A 13,132-nucleotide genomic window follows, 5' to 3' on the forward strand; every position below is an offset into this window, starting at 1 on the left:
CGAGTCTGCCTTGTTGTCATGCAAGAGGATGCATTATTTAAGTGTTAAATCACGTTGGTGATTTAAGATAATTTTTACACGATTAACATTGAAACAAATTGCTTTCCGCTGCATAAGAAAATTATTAAGAAACAGTGGTTGCCTAACTGTGAATAATGCGTGGATGCATTTCTTCAAAAGTTAACTCGCCTGAAGACAGTATGGAAAGGATAAAACGACAGACCAACAGTATTGTTGGAAAAAAAAATAAAGACCTATACCAGGAACATGTATCAACAAGAAAACAAGGTACGTTAACATCAACATTTTATTAATTTTTTCGCTGCAGAAAAAAATATAGTAAATTGTTTTCGAAGACAAATGAAAGTGCTTGTAATTTTTAGACGACGTATCTCTTTTCATCCTAAAAATACTATTTTATGCCTACAACAGTGACTTCACATAAATAAACGATTAAACACATGCCTAGATATATTTTCAACAAGAACGTTTTTGCAGGTGCTGTATTGCGATTAGAAAACACCAGTCGCGAATGTATAAACTTTTGTGGAAGTGACTACCTTGGTTTGTCCCGCCACCCTGATGTATTGGCTGCTGGAGAACAAGCTTGGAGAGATTACGGGGTTGGCGCAAGTTCTGCCCGGCAAGTTTGCGGTATCTTTAAGGCAAAATCATGCTTTCGTAAGGAACGTCAACTTAACATATCCAGAATTGTTTGCAAAAGAGTGGCAGACGATCAGGGTCAGTGCTACATTTTACCAGCAAAATGAACAGAAATGTTACTTTTGCCTGAAGGCATCTTCTGTTTGTGTAATTATTTAGGTATTAATTTATCGTCTGCCTCTCGTTTGTGAGTAATTTTGGATATCTGACAAGAAGATACAGATCTTCAATACAAACAAAACAGCCAATGCAATAGTCGAGAATTTCGTGATACAGACGTTTCGATTGTTGTGCTACAATCATTTTCAGCGTTAATTGCAGGCGAGCCGGCAAAACCATTAATGGTACGGTTGCTTGTATTGGCTATTCGTTTTGTATTGAAGATTGACAAAACTGTCAGCTATATTCCTAAGATACAGATCCTTCGGTACCACCAAACAGAATAGGCCGATGCCTGTCTTCTTCATTACATTTTCCCTTAGGTTAATAAATGAACATTTTATAGTCTTACTGGTGGTACGCAGCCTATACACAAGGAGTTGGAGAGAAAGATTTCCGAGTTTCACGGAACAGAGGATACTATGTTGTACATAAACTGCTATTCAGCTAACACTGGATTGTTTCAAGCTCTATTGTCAGAGGTATTGCGTTTGTACAACCACAATCTCCATTTGTCATATAGTTTTTCCAGAGAAGCATGAGATCAGCAGCGTCTGATAGGCTTGCCCTTTTTTTCGGAATATTACCCAAGTAAAAACAATTCTTTCCTTATACGTCATATATAAATGTTAGGTTATTCCCGAATAGGGACGTTATAACATGGGTATAACGACAGACACTGCATAAAATATAATTTTCAGGAGAGTTTGTGATACTTTCTGTTTAAGTCAAATGTAACACAGGGTCAGGTAAATACAAAACATCAAAGCCCCAATACGACGAGTTAAACGAAAATGTACGTTTCCTAACACTATTCATGAGTGCATTAAAATTTGAACGGTGTGTATTGTAAATTTCGTGTATTAAGCATTACCATAATCCGACCCAATGTTAAAACACTATCTTTACAATTTAAAATGTACTGCTCTTCTGGCATAAAATTTACGTGCTGTATTGCTACGACATTTCGTCTGCCAATCAGCAATATTTCATCAGGTATTGATTCCACAATTTTACTGTTGCAAACCTTTGCTAGAAAGATGCTGTTTTTTCTGATGAGCTGAACCATGTGTCCATCATTGATGGCATTCGCCTTTGTAAGGCCACAAAGTACAAATATAAGCACCTCGACATGGAGGACCTCGAACAAAAATTAAAGGATGCAGAAAAAAGCAGACATCGTCTAATTGCAACCGATGGTGTTTTTTCTATGGATGGTGATTTTGCTCCATTGGTGGAAATTTGCAATCTGGCAGACAAATATGACGCCATGGTGTTTATTGATGAATGCCACGCCACAGGTTTTTTTATTCGGAGACACTGGCAGGTCATTCTTTTATATAGTTTCTTTCAACTTAAGTACTATCATTAATAAAGTAGAATGATCACTTTTAATGGGTTTTCTAAACATGAGGTCTAAGAATACATGGCGAGATATTTCGCAAGTTCTTTCAGGTTGTTGCGAAAATACGTGTTTTTGTTTTCTATTACGTTCAACACATGAAGGCCTAGAAAATAAAAGATTTGCGCATGGGGGTCCGCGTACCGTAAGGTTTGGAAAACTTAGATAATATGGCCACTCCGAAATTAATTCTATATTGTTATGGATGTTGTAATACTTACCGTAAATAAGATGTTTCAAATCTTTTAAAGAATATTTGCTATGGATGTTGACGTATTTTGGGCCAAAGCCTGCGGGAAAGAAAATGTTGTATTCTCCCTTCATGTTGCGACTAAAATAGAAATGAAAGTATTTACGGCGAGCATTAAAACAAACAAATCACTTTAACAAGCGTGACAACAGACGCAAATGTTGTTTCTACATTAAACGTCTTAAAAAATTTTAATACCTGGCAACAAACTCTGCTTATCCTTCCCATTGCAGGGGTACAGACGAACTGCTTGGAGTTGGTGGCAAAATAAATTTGATTAATTCGACCTTGGGAAAGGCATTTGGGTGTGTATCGGGTAAAGGGTGAATTTACGTTACTTAAAACAAAAAAAAACATCACATTTTTCGCAGGCGGTTACACAACAGGACCAAAACCCCTCATAGAGTTTTTGAGGAAAGCATCCCGCAAGTATCTCGACACAGTCTCTCTACCGCCCCTAGTTGCTAGTTGTGCGAGCAAAGCTGTCGACTTACTCATGGATAATAATGAACTTGCTAAGATGGTTATGGAAAAGTCTAAGAGGTAATTTGGTACAAAAAAAATTGACAGTAGAACACCTGTTGGGCGTACATGAATATTTTCACATGTAAAGATTCCGGTATTGTATGACCGAAGCTGGATTTACAATCCTCGGTGGTGATCATCCATTATGTCCAGTAATGATTGACGAAATGAAAATTCGTGATATGATGAACGACCTCCACCAAGAGGGTTTGCATAGATGTTTGTAACTGTTTGGGGAGTTATGCAAACTTTTTTTCCATACACAGGTGTGTTTGTTTTGGGAATTGAATACCCTGTAGTACCTCTCGGTAAATCGAGAATACGTGTTCAAATCTCTGCACTGCATACTTCTAAAGATATCGACAAATGTATTGATGCCTTCATCAAATCTGGAAAAAAGCACAATGTTTTGCCATAAACTTAAGACCCCTGTTTTATGACATTCGGACCAATCACAACAATGTATTACAGTGCTGTCTAAACTTTTTCGCTCGAGGCCTCTTTCATTTGATTACCATTTTCCATTTGAATCCTCTCGTTTCGATATAGAACTAAATGTAAAATATTGTGTTGAAACAGTCATTTTATTTTATTTTGATGAAACAACTGAAAAAAATCCAGGGCTCAGTTGCGTTGCCGTTTTTGGCTGGCAACTTTACACTAATATTTTAATAACTTGCTTGCTATGTTCGTTTTTGAATGATGAACAGAGGGCTACGGACTCTAAAATATACTGTATGTGATACAAGAATCACAAAACGTTGAGAACCATTGGCTGATTTATTTTTTTCCGTATTGAATGTTTTTTATTTTCCATCGTTACCTCAGCTCTACATAAAGCTGTTCTACGCCGACAGGCAACAATTTGCTGACACTACACCTTAACCAAAGCTGGATACACATCACTAACATGTTGTAGCCTACGTTATTTCCACAATATAATACTCTGTCGGTGCATAATACAGTCAATAAACATTAGTACACTCGTGTCAGGAGTTAAAAGTGTCAGGGGTACCCCTGGACTCTAGCAGGATAAGTACAGTATTTGTCTGCATATGTTCAGAAAACTTCGACAAAGTTTAAAGGCAGTCGCATATTCTAATTTTAACCAAATTTAAGAAGAACTAAAGCACATTTAATTTCAACTACAATTTTATTTTAAAAAAGCCAAAGTTTGATTGTATAAGTCTGATGACCTGTTCAGTAAGTTATTTTGGGCCACCTGTTTTTTCTTTTTGTGAGTTTTGTGTGTAACTGTGTTAAAATTCTGAAATTTGAGCACAAAAATATGTCCATCAGGCAAACGTCAATATATATTTTTATTCAACTAATTTTTTTTTAAAAGTGACGATTATGTTTATTTACAAAACATATTCAATTAAATAACAATAAATCAGACGGAACTGACCAGTTAAAGTTCAAGTGATCAATCTTGATCGACGTGTTCGTCACCAATGTTAACATATACTCGTTTAAACGATGATGTCTTACTGATTATCACGTTACTTTATTTTCAAATATCACAGTCTTACTGTGGCGTTGATTCTTACTAATTCGTCCAAACCCTGACGCGGTCTGATCATCTAAATGGCATCACACCAGTTGTGACAATACCTGTTCGAGATGTCGAAAAATCTTTAAATTGCGTTGAGCGCACCGGGAAATGCTGCTCGATGCTTCAATTCTGAACATCATGTGTACCCAATTAAACCTAAATTATGTTTCTCCAATACAAACTATTGTTGGACAGTCAGACAACACTTAAAATCCATGGTAAAAGATTTTTGGTTAAAGATCTGTATAAATCACATCAATAGAATTATTGACTTTGTGGATGGCTTGGTATAACCATTGTTATAACTTTACATTTGGAACATGTTTTACATTAACCTTAAGTATAGTATTGTATAAAAACGATTAATTAACCTTCCCTTAGACATAGGTGGCTGGAAAGAGTGTTTCATTTTCTAGCTTGATTTTGATGATAGTAAAAAATTCAATGGACATACGGATTCTTCCATGCCCCGGGGATAACTCATATCATGCTGGGAATGCGATTGCGGGAAGGAAAGTACCTGGCATACTAACACCTCACAAACCTATTTCATTTTTAATCCCTTATTTGCCATGATAGCGGCATCTGGTCAAATAATTGCAGGGTCAGCAGTTGAAAAGCAAATAAATGAGAAGTTTATTGCGTAAAAGATATTTGTTCTGTAATAAGTTTAATTTGGAGAATATGATTTTCGAAGATTAATTTGAAATATTGTTAAAAATTGTTGGAAACAAACGATGTAAACATGTTGACTCGAGAAAGTTCGATGCAAGAGAATAATGTGCTATAAACATCGCAAGTGTAGGTGATCAAAAACAATGTAATCAGATAACTGATGCTAAAGTAATGTATAAAAGATACTGGTACCTTTACCCGATGAGTTTTGCACATTCGTACCAGTGTAACTAGAACTAGAACACAATATAAAAAGAATCCTCGCGGAGAGTGCGATTTGTCCCACTGACTCCAATTTGCCAAATCAAATCCTTCGCAGTGGGAATGTTTGGGAAAGCTTATTACTGTAATTTATACTGCATGGAAAATGCAGTACTGCGCCTCCTTCAGAATTAGCATTGTAAATAAACGAAATTTCTATGCTAATCCATATAGCTGTTTTTGTGAGTAAGTTAATAAAAACGATTTTTAGAATCGACAATAACCCTGTTTACATGGCCAAGTCGACTTGAGCATCAAGAAATAAACGAAGAAGTGACTTCCAAGAGAAAATCCAAACGAACAAAGACAAAGGGGTCACACCGTTGCGATTTGCGAAAAATCCTACATACCTTTTAACTGGATAAATGATACCTTCGTAGATTGTGTTGATAAAACTGACGAAATTTGCTCATTTTTCAACATTACATGTCAATCTTGTTATTTGATGGCTCTAACATGCCCAAGTGAAAAGGATGCCAGAAATCTCATACATACTAATGCTAATATTACGTGCAATGAAGTTTTCAGTCAAACGTGCGCTACTGATGTTCATAATTGTGAAGTTGATAAAGCGATTTGTACAATTTCAACATGCAGTGAATCCTGCAAAAACGTTTTTTTCTGTGAAAATCAACAACTTATTGCAAGTGAATACTTTTGTGACACGCAAGCTGTTTATGGCTGCAAGGACAAAAGTGACGAAATTTGTCATGGGTTTGGGTTTAAATGTTCTGGGTCAACAAGAAAAGGTGTTTGCGTTTTACCTCAAACCAACGTCTACGATTCAGTGGCTCAATGTTCTGACAGTTCAGATATTTGCTTCCTCAATGGACAGTTTAGATGTTTCCAGTGTTTGGACGGAAAAATGGTTGTTTCAAGCCAGCAAGTCTGTGACGGTGTGGTGGATTGCTTCGATATGTCAGATGAATGTTTGTGTAAAAATCAAACATTGTGTCGCGATATAGTAGGAGATTGTGCACACAACCAAATGCATTGTAAGGACAGTTCTACATGTGTGAACCAAGATAAGGTGTTGTGTAACACAAGTGTAAAGTGTGTCAACCAAACTAACACAAAATATTGTTCAACTGCCACGGTATTAGTGCAAAATGAATGTATAGCAGATGGCAGCATTTTGAAAGGCAAAATATGGGTAATGATTCGATGTGCGTTACAGTTATGACGGAATTGTTTACATCATATGCTTCGATATGGGGAGGGATAGCTGAACTAAACTATCCTTTGTGGTGTGATGGATCTGTCAAAGACGGTATCGGAGTTATCGGCGAACGTTTTTGTCCCAACAGGTTTAAGTGTTTTAGCAATGGAGAAATTAACATAGATAACCAAAGAGTCTGTGATGGAATAATTGATTGTGACGACAAATCAGATGAATTTCTAAATCTTTGTAACAATACCCGCTACTACTGCAGAAGTAAAGGAAAGAATTCCATAAATAGAGATCATGTTTGTGACGGAATAATTGATTGTCACGACGTATCTGATGAAAGCAGGTGTCGCTGTGAAAATACCAGGTTTTATTGCACCAACAAACTTCCTTTATCCGTTGAAATAGGGCTTATACAGAACGGAATTAATGATTGCTCAGACGGAAGTGACGAATGTGTCAATTTGGATAGAAACGCTTTTGCAGACGTCAACGAAATGATCGCAAATCCCGTCTATCGCGGTATCTTCTGGTTGACAGGCATCTTAGCAATGGGAGGGAATTCGTTTGTATTTGTTACAACCACACTTGATTTGATTAAAGTCAACAAAAATAACAATTTGTTTATTAATACAAGCGTTTTTGTTCTTAATCTATGCGTTTCTGACCTTCTCATGGGAGTTTATCTACTAGCAGCCATAATACAAGCTAACAGATATTCTGGATCTTATTGTTTGTTTGATAAAGAATGGAGATCAAGTAGCTTGTGTTCAGGACTTGGGGCACTTCAACTGGTATCATCAGAAGCATCAGCACTCACAATGACAGCTATGACAACATTTCGCCTGATATCGGCCTATAAACCTTTCCATATGCGAAATGTCGGTATTACGAAAACTTTAATTGCTGAATTGTCTTGTTGGATATTAGCTATTTTGATGGCAACCGTTCCTTTGCTTCACCCAACTTCTGAGTACTTTGTAACTGATGTTTGGTTTCCAAACAACTTTTTTGAAACAGATTTTGTGTCAAGAGAAAACATGATGTTACTTGCAGAAAGAATTTCGTTATCAGAGCCAGAGTCTTGGTACGATGTTAAGCGTACAATTGTAAGTGCCTTTCCACGTAATTCTATTAAAAGAGAGTTTGGATATTATGGTGGAACGAGCGTCTGTATGCCACGTTTTTTTGCAACAACCAATGAGTATGCTTGGGAATATTCAACATTCCTTATTACACTCAACTTTCTCATGTTTATCTACATAGTGGTTGCTAATTTTCTTGTTTACAAGCGAAGCAACCGCATGAGAGGCTCCAGGAGAAATGACATCAGCTCCCGGATGCAGAAGAGAATCACCAGGTTGATTTTGACCGACTTTTGTTGCTGGATTCCAATTTGTGTTATGGGATTTTTGAGTTTTGGAGGAATGAAGATGCCAGGAGATTCTTATGTGCTGAGTGCTTGTATGTTGCTTCCAATCAACAGCGCCCTTAACCCCTTGCTCTACTCCAAATCATTAGAAGAGCTATTGTCGAAGATAAAAGAATGGCTCGTTTCCAAAATATCATCATCACGTACATCAAGGAGTCGTTCGTCTGAATTAAGCGTTAGATACAATCCCCGTGCTGAGCAGAGTGATGATCGAGTAATTGAGATTGTTGAATGATGAGTGGAGATGTTTTATCCTTATTATTTTTGGTTCGAACATAATGAACCTTCTGTAAACAATTACGACATAAATGTGTTATTGTGGCCAAGATTTCAAAAACAACAAACCTGACAAACGTTTGAGATTCCGAAATTTCAAACCACGTTTTTAGAAATTTTGTTTCAGTTTTGTCTAAAATATGTTGATATCGATTTAGCGAACGTCATACTTAACAAACGTTGCAAACTTTTATTCCGATCCAATGTTGTCTGTTCTTTTGATTTGGTTTAGTTATACTGTATTGTAAAATTTCCCCGAATTCGTAAATATTTTATCATTCTTTTGGTAATACTACTAGTGACTTGTATGTAACTTACATTGTTTTGGAACAGAGAAAAAAACACTGTAAAAACAATCAATTCCAGTATATAACGAAAGATGTAGCAGGCAAATGAGGCCCAGGAGTTCCCAACCATCAAGCAACATATAGAAACAACTACAAGCCGTAATGTGTGGGCTTTCTGTTGCAGCAGCGGTGTAACACTATAGGAAGGCCGTCTGTCTGCCACATAAGATAAAATAAATATCTCAATGGCTGTCTGTCTAAAACGCACAAATTTCTTTTCCTGTAGACCACCATATTCTCGTCAAGTTTTTTGTATTCGTGAGAAATGTAGGAAATGTGGTAACAGAAATCAAGTTGTGAAACAACGATAAGACGGCTCTGCGCTACCATTTTGTAAACGCGCACCCACCAGTAGGAACGCGCCTAAGCATTTTTATGTTGTTTTTCGGTAGTATTTGTGGAACAGCCAAACGCTAAAAGGCTGGATGTGTGCAAAGACATGTGGCTGAACCGTAAGCAAGCCTTAACAAACATCCAAAAAATAATTCACGGCTTCCTGTTTTGTTTGGTGTGTTTTATGAATGGAGTACATCTTTTATCATTGTTTTTGATGTTGTGTAATGACGTCGTGCGTTCGTGCTGTGGGTCGTTAATATTTTGCGTGCTCACGTAATTCGCACTATCTTATCTTTCTGCCTCCGGTATTAGAAGGACTGTGAAGTTTGCAGTTGTGTACATGCAGTGGTAGGGGACATTGTGCTCACCATTTCAGTTTTATTTTTATTTGTTTTCTAACACATGGCTCTAACATGTCCAAAATGATATACAACGTAACATTTTAGTGTCGTAACACAATTGAAAAAAAAAAATAGTTTGCAAAACTCGACCCAAATCAAAAATGTAATGATCAAAAGGTTTCTTTTCGATCTAGTGTTCGCTGACGGTCGCCTTCACGAAGAAATTTATTTTTAAACGCTAAAACTCTCTTTGTGGGAGGATGTAGCGCAATGTAGGTTACGCGAGTCAAAATAATAATTACTGGAAAAACAACACCTTAGTTTTTCCAGTTAGTCGATATTATGATAGGCGTAAACAAGTTGTAATAATTTTACACGAAAGACGCCTGACTCGATAACCCTTATGGTTTTGTCGGCGCCCGTGCTATTTATTTAGCTTACTTACGTCATAGCTCTTTATCGGCTCTGGTGGTGGCGTGTGATTTCTATGTCAGCTCTGGGGTGAGGTCAAAATGAGAGATGAATGTGTCACGGAATTATTTCGGCAACCTAACGCTGCCTCCCTAATTCCGACAAAAAGGCCCGGACCTGCAATAACGGCTCACCACTTAAGCCAAAATACATGGTTTCACTAAATGGGCGCCTGACTTTAAAGTGCATATGACACGGTAATGACAAACTTTCCGTAAAACTAAAGGTACATTTACAACTAACATATATCCGGTTCTACGCCATCTAAAAAATGTACTGCACAAAACGTAGCGGCGACCAAAAATCGTAAACCTTTTTCGCTGTGGCGAAATTGACATCACGCAGGGCGCTCGCGTCCAAAAATGCATTGTCCACATAGGAGAAGGCGCCTTATATTGCAGATATCGAATATTTTCAAACATAGGAGAATCCACAGATTACGTTACCTCAAAGGTCGGGACAAGGTTTTACATCACACAAAATATGTCAATGTGACGTCACAAACCAAACGCTTATTCGTACCGGATTATCGGAAGAACAAAGGTTATAGCAGAAACAACGACACTACTCTGTACTTCGAAAAGACAGGGATAGTGCGTTTCTTTGCTCAGTGACATTACATGACGTCATTTTGGGTGTGATGTCACAACTTTAACCTCACCTTTGTGTTGACTTTAGTTTGATGATTCCAACATTTGTAGTTACAACTATATAGCGAAAAATACATTAGTAGTTGGTTGTGGAGAATGGCAACGTAACTAGCAGGCAACGCTACTGTCGGACAAAAAGTGGTACTATGACAGAATAACAGTGTTGTGTTGCATCATCAGATAATTTGGTCGGTTTTTCTCGGCGGTCTTTGCCAGCCTCAAAATTTAATTAACCTACTTCTATTTTTTGCTGTGAGTGGACAAAATGACAATGCTAAATTAAGGGTTTGTCTCTGTCGTGTTTTTAAAAGTTTATGTATTTTTAAGTTATAAACATCTCTTAGTTTCATTGTTAACATTTTTACGTGTCTCATGCACTTTAATAAACGAACTAATGCGATAAAACGTACGTACATACAATACCAGTAAACGCCAATAAACCCTTCAAGAGTACTTGCTTGTTTGGCGACACTAAAAACAACCGTATAACACAACGCCCATCTCAAGACTACTGGTCATGCACACAGCACTCCTTGCACCGGCCAATCAACCAATCAACAACTTGCAGGTGAACCAATGGAGCGTTACGGGATGTGGCAAACATAGAAAATAAACACAAAGGGAAGTTTGATAAAACGTGAGTGCAAGAAACAGATAAAAAACAAAAGCATAGTGCGATGTGTTGTGCGTGTAAGGTTTGAACCTCACCAGCAAACCGTTGTATCCGAATAAACAGTTTATTATCAGGCTATGGGAATAAATCCCAAGCCGGCGAATAGCTTGTAGAGTCTCAGTAATAATAGCAGTGTAACAGTAATACGATAGAACAAGTAGAATCGAATGGAATGAATTTACAGGCACACTAGGCTTTTTAAAGCTCTCCATACTGAGCGCTGATTGGTCAATAATGTCACGTGATATCATGAGGCGCTTGAAGTAATATAATACATGAACATAGGTGTGATGTGACATAAGCAAAGGAGAACATTTTATGTCGTAAACAGGATGTTGAATGAATCACTTTACTCGAGAACATTCGATGAGTTTATCATATGGGTCGCAGTATGGGATTTTGCAAAACTTGTGCACACGAAACATTACGAAATATAAACACTGATTTCTGTGACGTATGTTACAAATACTTCCCCCCAGATTTGCAGGTGATGAATATAACATCAGCTGTGGGCGATTAAAAAGATGGTTAATGCGATTGAACGAATAAAACGCAAATGGTGGGTGCGGAAAAAATGATATAATACGCAAATTTGGTATGTTATTAATAGAGACTATCTCGGTTATAATGGTGCACAAGGAATAGTCATAACAAACGTGCAATGACATGCGAATACACAAAGGGTAATTACTGTGTCATGGGGCTGATAACAATGCGGGAAACTTCACCCTTTAAAAAGATATTTGATCTGCTAGTTTTATTGATATTTAAGTTTGTCCGAGCCCGTGCTAGATAATGAGCAATAGTTGGTCTTACACGTGGGTATAGGCGTAGCCAGACATGCTTAATTGCAAAACCCGTTAATATGACACCCCAAATTAAGGATAAAATGACTAAAATATCCAAGATACTGCTCCAAAATGGGTCTGTTATAGAGGAGAGTGTCATTAATAACGTTTGTTTAAGTACTGAATGGATGCTGCTTGAGATGCGCAAGTTTGCCACATCCGACGTTTTGGAGAAGTTCTTTGCCTCCAAAATACGAGTCTAAGCGTTCATTCTGCGGTTTGCTCTGTGCCAGTGACGCGAGAATGGAGTCGAGATCCCTAAGCGGGTAATTAGGGGTTCCTATAAGAACATTCTATAGAATGTTTGAAGCTTCGATAAAGTTATCTTACTTAATCGACATATTTATAGGAAGCAGTTGCGAGGATAATTGGTTGATATTCGTTCAACGTGGGACATTGTATAATTAATAAACCGATAGGTTTTTCCTTGTATTTTAAAGTGAAAAATCCTATTAGGTTGGTAGTGCTCTACAAACTGTACCTTTGAGTGTAATTCTCCGTTAGAGTACAGCTCGCGCTTATTTACAACAGAGCGCTTTCTGTGATGCAACAATCGTTGCCTTAATTGTTAGATCTTTGCGTGGCAAAAGGCGTGGAGTGTTGCGTGAAATGCTTGAAACACTTTGTTATTCAGAGCATTTGGGTTGGCGTTTGGCGTTTGGCGCTTGCTGCTGAGTGTGAAAAGGTGTAAAAATGTGAAGTTGTTAAGGTAAGTTAACTTTTGTGGTGTTGAACTTGTTTTTTTTCTACGCAACGATAATATTCCGGCTTCAGGCTGAAAAGATAAAATGCATGTCTTTAAGGTAAAATAGTTGTCAGATATTTGGCCAGGTAGTAAATGTTTTTTTTTCAACAATATGCAATTCGACCGAGAACCGAAAAAATCAAACAAGCCAATCAGCAGAGTTAGCAAAAAAATCAACATGCTTTAAACAGGCTATCAACAAAATGCGAAAACAATTATTTCATTGCGGTTTACGATAACTTAGCATGAGGAAGTCTACGGTTTAATTAAAATACTGATCAATAATACGAATATTTTAACATAGCATAATTGAAAAAGAGCAAATGTAGGCGGCATTGCGATTGTTCATGGTGTT

The 13,132-nt window shown here is 37.3% G+C and overlaps 1 pseudogene; it reads left to right on the forward strand.

The window, feature by feature from the left end:
- The first annotated feature begins 155 nt into the window (after window positions 1–155).
- On the forward strand, window positions 156–3,417 carry LOC145907168 (2-amino-3-ketobutyrate coenzyme A ligase, mitochondrial-like; annotated as a pseudogene).
- The last annotated feature ends 9,715 nt before the right edge of the window (window positions 3,418–13,132 follow it).

This window comes from Ascidia mentula, chromosome 6, assembly GCF_947561715.1.
Source record: "Ascidia mentula chromosome 6, kaAscMent1.1, whole genome shotgun sequence".
In the NCBI taxonomy this organism is placed as follows: Eukaryota; Metazoa; Chordata; class Ascidiacea; order Phlebobranchia; family Ascidiidae; genus Ascidia; species Ascidia mentula.